This window comes from Athene cunicularia, assembly GCF_003259725.1.
Source record: "Athene cunicularia isolate RWA chromosome 9 unlocalized genomic scaffold, athCun1 chr9_part1, whole genome shotgun sequence".
Taxonomy (NCBI): Eukaryota; Metazoa; Chordata; class Aves; order Strigiformes; family Strigidae; genus Athene; species Athene cunicularia.
The window spans coordinates 19,591,670-19,601,092 of record NW_020799110.1 but is presented as its reverse complement, the minus strand read 5'-3'; the positions used below and the strand labels follow the sequence as shown (position 1 = coordinate 19,601,092).

General features: G+C 44.9%; 1 protein-coding gene across 1 annotated transcript in view; it reads right to left on the bottom strand.

Annotated features, from left to right (window-relative positions):
* Nucleotides 1–4,486, bottom strand: part of FAM124B (family with sequence similarity 124 member B) — an 11,382-nt gene extending 6,896 nt beyond the window's left edge. The window contains exon 1 of the mRNA XM_026854865.1: nucleotides 4,394–4,486. The gene's annotated coding sequence lies outside the window, so the exon portion shown is untranslated. The remainder of the gene's footprint in view (nucleotides 1–4,393) is intronic.
* Nucleotides 4,487–9,423: the final 4,937 nt, after the last annotated feature.

Genomic DNA, 9,423 nt, shown 5'->3' with positions numbered 1-9,423 from the left:
TTTTTTTTTTTTTTTTTTTTTTTTCTTTTGGATGCTGAGATACCCATGTAATCAGCACCCTTAAGCAAGCTCCAGGTTTTCTTTCTTGCTCCTTGTGTTGACATACTGGTACTTAATTTAGCTTATTGTGTACACTACAATAGGAATGCTGAAAATACACATCTTTCCAAGGCCTATTCTAGTGTCTAGATAATAAATCACACTGTTCCTTCATCTCTTTATTTTGCCAACCCAGGAGCAATACATACAAATCAAGCCAGTCCCCATTTTCTATACAGAACTGCCCCCACTGCAGCCAGTATTTAAATCAAAACTGGGGCCTCTGATGATGTATCCAGCTCAATCTAATTAAGAGCAATACATCTCTCTCTGCTGACATATCAATTTTCCTCTCAAACAGCCAAGCACACAAAGCAGTGGTTCACTGTGCAGAAACCCCTGCATTAATAAGAGTCTGTTATTCAAACCTTTGAACTTTTTTTTTTTTTTTAATCCAACCGTAGATTTATATTCAATAGAGCAAAATCTCCAAGGTCTAAAGGTACGAGTAGCACTACCTTGGTTTCCTTTATATAGAAGATCGCTTTCACTGGTAGAAATACACATTCATGCTTTAAAACCGCGCTGACATCAAAGTACAATAAAAAAAGGCGACTAGAAAATGAGGAAAAAAATTAATTTGCACTGATAGAGGCAAACCCATCCACAACCATTCTGAGTAAGTAACAACAACTGGTGGGAGGGAGACAAAAAAAATCCAGTCTTCGGACAATTGCAGGAAGAGAACAAAAGAGAAGAGTGCAAGTGCTCAAAACATTAAACCACTCTAGATGAGCTCTGAACAACAAAAATTAACAATTTTACTAAACTATGGAAAAGGAAATGATTCATCAACTCTGCTACAGGGCAGAGGCAATCAGTCATCTGCCTTCCTGCATGTGAGCAAAAGGGTAATTTTGCCTGTACAAGAAAACACTGAAACTAAGAATGTTCATCAGGGCTCGGTCTGTAGCTGGAAGCGCGAGTGGCATTTCAGGGTCCCTGTTCTGGTCAGAGGCAATGGTGCTGTGCATGGCATCGATGCCCGGCATGGCCACAGAAGCAGCATGCTGCAGGAATGCACCACCCCTGCCACGCTGCCTTGGGGACAGGCACATGAGCAGAGCCCAGTAAACGTCAAGGTGGGTAAGTATGAGTGGATATAAATATGGCAGGGGGGAAAAGCAATCCTCACCCTGCGCACACAGTGGTGGGACCACAGGCTGGCGTATGGCCCAGCAATGCTACCAGGGGCTGAGCAGCTGTGTGGGTGAAAGCAGCACCTTTGCAGCCAGCAGCAGCCCAAAACAGTGGTATTACTGGGAAAGAAATAAGGAAGGAAACAGAAAACATCATATGGCAACCTATAAATCTACAGCGCATCTGTATCTTGAATAGTACCTGTTGTTCCAGCTGACCTTTAATGAGATGGATGTGGAGATTTAGGGAGAAAGCAGGAGGAAGAAAACGAGAGTAATGAAAGAAGCCACTCACTCTGGTGAGACGAGCAAGCAGATGAGAACCTTCAGTCTGGAGCAGGAACCATGGCAGGATATGCTATAAGATAGATAGATAGATATGTGTGTGTATATATATATATATATATATGATCTATAAGGTTATGAATAGCATCAAGAGGATAAAAGGGCATGCACAGGTTAAAGTACCGTCCCAAAAAGAAGTGAGGGGATCAACTGCAGCTCGCAACATCCATTTCCACGAGAGTGAGAAAACACTTCACATGTATCATTAAACGTGCTCAAGGCACATGATGGCAGAAGTTTTTTGGAGTTCGGAAGGTTACAGAGCACATGCACGGATGTAGGATTTACCACATCACTAGGGGCTGGGTGCCAAGTTCAGGGACACGCTGCAATGCCTCTGAAAACACAAAGCATGTGCGTTTGCTCAATCGCAGAGCACTTGCTCCACCATGCCCCCGGAGCAGGCTCACCCCATCCACACACTCGCTCCCTCCCCAGGTGATCACCCCCTTGGACTGCTAGTACACTGCAGCCCGGGTACCGCTCCCCCTTTCAACTTCTCCCACAGAGCAGAGAACCCCATCACTCCTCCACTGGCAAACCATTCATTCTCATGGGGGCAAAGAGGGAGCGAGCGCTGGCGAGTGCCACTTTCCCTGTGCAATCCCATCGATCACTACGGGCCTGTGCAGCTCTCGGCCCCCATCCCCACTCAAATCGCATCAGCCCGGCTGACTAAACTCCCGTGGGGGCAGCAGCATCGCAGTGAAGAAGATAAAGTACTGGTAATGTGAACTCTTGCAAAGCAGTTGTAGAGAGTAAGGGCTGGTGAGCCAGGAGGAGGGAGTTCGGAAACAATGCAGACATGACGTCTCCCTCCAGCTCCCACTGTATCTAGTGGGAGCCAAACTGGTTTCCAAATGGGCAGGTGCCTCTCACAGAACCTCTGAAGGTGACCGGCATCTTTCCTGTGCAGAGCTGGGATCTGACGTAACTGCCATCCATTTCAAGTGTCACCAGGTTTTATAACAGCCAAGAAACTGAGCCTACTCACAAAAAGGGCCAAATCCTGAACCCTGCCACCATGCCATGTTTCCTCTGTGAGTAGCGTGATTGCTGGAGTGGGATGGGGAAGCAGTCTCACCTGTGAGCTCTAGCTGATGGAGCTGCCTGGAGCACAGTTTTAGGCCTGGTTCTCAGACCCTTAAACTCTCCAGCAGCTCCAGGTCAGGGGTACACACCCCTCCTACCATGAGGAGCATGAGATGAACTCAACATCAGCATTTGCCTGAACCCCTCTTTCAGAGGGCAGCCCCACCACCCTGGCCAAGCCCTGTCCAATAGAGGAGTGCTTTGCTCCTCTTCCACTTTGCTTTCACATCTAAATGTCCACAGGGAAGGGCTCAAACCCAGGCTCCCCCAACCTTGGACAGGGGTATTCTCACACCATCACTTTGTCTCCAATCTATTGCTTCCCTAAACCTTGGGGTAAAGCCAGGATGCCATGACACTCACTGTGCAGCCTGGTGAGTTTAGACCTCCTCCTCATCTGCTGCTTTTCTTAGAGGCACCAAAAAGGTCTCAGGTGGTAAAGGGATGACAGCCATCATAAAGTGTTGGCTTTTGCTGGATCTTGTAAAAGGAAAGTGCTAGTTTCACTCCGACCCCTGAACATAATGAGTCCTTGCCCTTCCTCTCTGCTTCCCCTTCCCCCAGTTTTCCAGTCTGGCTGCCAAATGGAAAAGCACATTATTCATAGTGACCTACTGAACACGCCAAGAAAGATTTCTTTAAGAGATTAGAAAAATACCAGTTCAATCCTATGTGAAAAGTCACTCTGCGGGGGGGCGGAATTCTGATACGGTACTCAAAAACATATATTGGAGCCTCATTCCCACATGGTAGTGACCAGCAACACAGCAGAATGGACAGCAGACTGCTGGGGTAGCCCACCTTTGTGCAAGAGCAGGTCAAATACAAATATAAAGTTCAAATACAAATAACTAACAAACATTTTATTGTGTGAAGCCTCAGAGAATACTGTCTGCTGTATATTTAAAATCTTACAGTGGAAAAGCACAGCAAAATAATTAAAAATTCCTTTTCATAATGAATTCTCACTATGTGCCTAGTCCTCTGTGGTGCTCAAGCCCTTCTCTCTGGCTGACACCAACAAGACTGATGATGTGTCACAGGATTTAATAAGTTCATAGTAACATCTGTAAGGAAGTTACTTTATAAGGATTTAGGCTTTGTATACTAGCACATAATTAACTTCAGAGAGACTGAGTGTGGATTACCTAAGCATCTCAAGGAGAAGGCCTCATTAAATACATGCAATGTATTGGGCTTACTAACTTTTAAAAGATTTTTTTTTTTTTTTTTTTACACTAATCTCAAACTCTGCCTAGAACAAGGACAAAAATACTAAATTAACCTGCTAGATAGCAATTATCTACAGCACAGACAGCACTGAGACAAAAATCGGGATTAATGTCTTACTTGAATACAATAAGCTTTTCAAAGAGTTTGTCTCCTGCTCCAAACCTTGTGACTCCAATTTATCATCACTTCAGAGGAAAGCAAAACCCCAATGACCAAAAGAGAAAAAATAATTATAACCTACTGCATTTATTTAAGTAGACTTCTCTCACAGATGGTTCTTGTTTCTTCTTTTTAACCAGCTAACAAAGAGTAGGAATCCAGCAGACACAGAAAATAAGAGAACTCCACTGCACACTGTGAATCAGGTTCTGAGCACACACACAAAAAAGAAACGGGGGGAAAAACAAAAAATAAGAAAAAAGAAAAAATACAGTTATAAAGAGAAGAGGGACAGGAAGCTTGCTGCAGGCTGCAGCCTGTCTTACCTCACAGAGCTACCAGGAGGGCTGACCCTCGGCCACTGCCGCAGCCACAGCTCTGACCTGGCAGCAGCATCGGTACAGCAGGCTGCGACTCCTCCCATTGACGGGACCCAGCGACTTGAGACTCCTGCCGTGAGAAACACTATGCTAGGAGGTGCATGGGCAAGATAGAATTTCAAGACTCACAGGAGATAAAAATGCAAACTAAAATGAGAGAGGTTCCTCCTGACCCTCAGCCACAGCAGAGGGAACAGGCATCCTCACAGTACAACAGCACACACAGTCAGAGTGACAGGTAGGATCAAACCACATTTTCCCTGTATGCTTAGTGACTATATTTACAGAAGTAAAGCAAAGAAGTTATCCTCAAGCAACACGGACTTTGGTGCAAGTACAAGGCTGGGAGAGCAGCACTGAGACACAGAGACAAGGGAGATTACCAGCAACAGACCAAACCATGACCCTGTTGAAGCCCATGTTAAAACTGGCATAGTCTTAGAGGAAATCAAGCTTTTACCACTGGTATCTGAATGATCTCTCAGGAAAAGGAGAGCCTAGACTGAGGACTGAGTTTCTAAATACTTACCAACTTCAACAGGATCTTGGAAACCTTACATTAAACTGGGGTTACTGCAGTGATGCCAACTGGGCTGATACCACAGCTGCCAACCCCAGCACAAGTTCGTGTTCCTTGCTTAAGCGAAGGGAAAGGCAATGGGGAGAGAGAGGATGCTGCTGCAGTCTGTAACAGCGTCGGGCAAGAGCCGGTCTGCTGACAGCTCCAACTGCACGGGAACACTGCCCTCCCCCAGCCCCTCTTCTGTGCTCTGTGGGTGCACGAGATCCAGCTGCAAGACAGGTGCTGGGGAGAAGAGCAAAGAATCTCTGTGTACCTGAAGCCTGAGTCAGCTTTCCCACACCTGATGCCCTAAGATGCCCAAGACATGTGATTCTGTAAATGCCTTTGACATCCACTGGCCTCCTTCCAGTCACACAGCTGATGGCCACGACAGCTACGCAAAAGGGAAATCTTGAAGAAGGCACGGACAGCAGAAGGCTGCTCTAGTCCTTCAGGTGGTTTAAAGTCAAGCAGTTTGAGCACAGAGAAAAGTGGAAAGCCTTTCAAATAAGCACTTACATGCTTCAGGCCTCAGTGCTGGCGTGGCCAGGTTCCCGTACTGACTGCTACTGGTGGCGTGCCTTGGCTCGCAGCAACGGGGACATGCTGCGCACCCCAAAAAACTGCAAAATATGCCTTGCCCTTTATAGCTTCCTATTAGTAGCAAGTATAACAAAATGGCACTGCATGTCCTTGCCTGGCTACAGACATCCCACCACAGCCACAAATACAAAGTTTGTGAGATTTCTATTTAAATAACCTGCTGAGGCATCTCTTGTGTTCAGCTTCAACCAAACCTGGGCTGTATGTCCTCAACAAGTTATGGGGTGCTTGCAGACAAATTCTTCCTTAGTTTTCAGTTTGGTTAAAATATTTAACCCCCCCCCCCCCCCCCCCCCCCAGCACTCCATATATACAATCCAAAATCCACTAAACATAATGAGCCAATAAGAGGTTATATCAGAAATCAGTATCAGAAAACCAAAGTCAAGTCCTACACAGAGCCAAAATGTAGCCCTGACCTGAGATGGTATCTTTGGGAGTCCCCTGCCCACATCCCCAGCATCAACCCCACTCCCACCCAGGTCAGTGTGGGACAGGGGCGGTGTCAGCTTGCCTACATATGAATTTAAGTGCCTAGCTTCAGGGACTCATTGCTGAAAGATTTAATCTAAGAATTTTAATATAAATTACACTTCAATTAAAAACCTTCCAGAAAAAGAAAACAGACACATCCAAATAAAACTGAGACTTGTAAGGCCCAGTGAAGTATTTATTTAATCAGCTTACATTTAGCATTGTTGAAGACAACTCAAGGCAAAATTCTTGGAAGGCCAACAGCAGATGCCGAGAGAAACTGCACCCTACTGAGCATTAATAAGAGCAAGTCACCAGGAGAAAGAGAGTCCGAGGACTCCAAGCTCCAGCTTAAGGAACAAGTCAGATCTATGCAGTGTGAAGGCTTCCAATTTCCCTTTCCTGAGGGCAACCCTCCTGAGATACAGAACAATACAGCCCAAATTCTAATTTCAAAAAAAACTCAAACCCAAACCAACAGTTTTGACCTGGATCCCACATTATGCTGGAGTTGAAGATCTGCATAATGAAGTTGATAACACATGCTGTGACAGACAAGCTGCAGGAGATTATTAGCCTCATCTTTACCAGAATTTCAAAAGGAGCAATAGCCAAACATCAAACAAGTATTAGCAGAAGTAGTTTACAAGGTCCAAGAAACTCGGATGTCACTGGGATTTGAGGCATGCTCTAGCAAACTTTGCAAAGACAAAGCTGCACATAAACTCAAAGGCCATAGTAAGGCATTATCAGGCTCTAACGAAGATTCACTTTGAGGACTTCAGGAATTCCCTTCCCATTGTGATTTTTTCCTCCCAAGAACAGGACTGCTAAAAGCTATTCATAAACAGTGAATGGAAGTTGTACCTACTGGTGGATCCCCCTTCCCTCCCAGCTTCTCCTCAGTCAAAGAGAAGCAAGGGGCTCTCAGACCATCATCTCCCCAGAGAATTTCCTTCTCTTGTCCACAGCTAATCCATGTCAGCAGTTCCAGGATTTGAGGAGGTGAAACAGGCCCGACTCTCCTCAACAGGATTATGTCTTCTTGCTTTAGGATAAACAGCTGCTGAGAGCAAGTAGACTATGTCAGGCTATCTGAAGACCCAGGCAGAGCTGTTTTAGTTACAGTCATACCACATTTGCAAGATTTTCTTTGCAGGCAGAAACTGTGAAAACTAAGGTCAGATTGTGTTTGGTATGAGAAGACTGAAGGACCAGAAGTATCTGCCTTAGTGTGGAATGAGGCAGAAATACTATGCTGCAGAACCACAGTTTGTGAGTGCACTTCCCTAAAATTGCCAGGCTGGCCTTGAAAAACTTGGCTCAATTTCAAAGTTTTAAAAATAAAGACATTCACATGAAATATAAATACATTAAGAAGCTCCTTAAAGCAAGAACCAGTGCTGTGGCTTTTCACATATAGGACAAATACAATGTGATCACAACAGAGGCTCCAGGTACTAACATAATGAGAATAATGAAAAACTAAGATTAAAAACAAGAGGGTAAAAACCCCACCAGACTAAATATGATCCTAGCAGCCCACCAGAGAGAAAGCATAATTGTCCCCAGGTAATAAGACCACTTGATTTTCAGAGCACAATTGTTACTGCAGCTAAAGTGCAGAAGCACAGTGATTTGAGAACAGGGAGCATATCTCCTACCCTTTAGAATAGTATTTTCACTCTTTTCTGTCTATTATTCACCACTTTCTAGCTAAAACTTCACTTTTCTGTTGCTCTTCATTTTATGATGCAGTTATTACCTGAGCAGATTCAGTATAAAATATTATTCTATATCACAACACATGGACCGAACTGACAGACAAGTGCAGCTTCAGACAGTACTCCCTCACCTGGGTTCCAGCTCAGAAAAGACTAAGAGTAGGCTTAATTTGAATCAAGACGTCCTAGAACTAGAGTTTATACTCACTACTTTGTGATATCTGCTTCCCTGGAGATATGCAATTTCAAGCTTCACCTGAGTGCAGTAAGGATCAATTCCTTCAAGGGAACAAGCAACTGAGATCTCTCTTTGTCGAGCACCCAGCACTGTCACACAGCCTGGAACTTGGATGAATTCCTATAGATTTCAAGAGGTGTTTTTCCTAGTTAAAGCTATGAGACACAGAGCAAACCACAGCAATGGTGTTGGTCAACATGCCTTTACAGCACTGTTCATACCAACCTCCAGTGTTGGGCAGTGTCCGCCAGAGACGTGCCTGTAGTGAATGTGCATATAACAGGGTTCTCACAAAAGCTCAGTGTTAAAGAAACCAGCGGGTACCTTGTTCCTAGCACCTTTTCTTTAGTGCAGCCCCTGCCTTTCACACCCACCCAGTGAATATTAAAGGCACTAGGCAGTTGCTTACTGCTGCCTGATGCACCTCTGGAACAAGCTGCAGTATCAGAGTGCTCCTGCCCAATGCAGTGCTTGATGTTAAGAAACAATATGAACTACAAAATCATAGTTTGTTATATCACTCAACACGAAACATACACAGGAGATACCAAGCATTTCCAACAGCTCTGGAAATACTCCTCCTGGGAGGGTGAATCCCTTCCTGATTTCCATAATGCACGTTTCCTTATGAAGGCACTAACTAGTGAGCCCAAGTGCTGTCAGACCACGTAACTGCAGGCCAACTGCTGGAACAACAGAGCTCAGGACACCAGGATTTCAGTCTAGACAGGGTTCCTTAGTGTTCTTACATTCAGTTCCGTAAGCCTGCTCCGAGTACATGCTACAACTCAGGTTACCTCAATTCCCTAAACACTTACCCAAAGAGGTGGTTACACTAGATAGAATGGAATATAAATAACTAGATAATAAATAATAAGCATAACAAATATATTTATCACTGTTAACAACACAATTTCTGTGGCTTTTTGAAGTCTCAAAGTTGTTTTTTTTCAGCTCTTAAACACATTCAGGAACTAAAAATCTGGCATTTTAACTTAAAACGATGTCCCATGACCAGACTGAAAACTCATGACATTCAGATGCAATTCACAGACCTAACGCAGTTTTGTTTCATCACCTGACCTTGTGTATGTCACTCTCAGTCCTCCTTTGCCTCGTGCTAAACGGGGAGAGAAGTTGTTTTTTCTGCCCCATCCCTGCCGGTCCAAAACACATGCTTTCGAGTCAGGAACTGTAGGAGCAGCTTGTTGAAGGCGTTACTGGATGTTTGATAGAGCTTTAGACGGGGCAAGGGAAAGAAAGAGAAGAAAAAGAAGAAAGAAGAAAGCTTATAGCAGGGCCCCGTGCGGAGGGGGGGAGGCGGCGGCGGCCCCCGGTGCTGCAGCGGCGCCCCCGTCAGACCGCGCCATCCCCC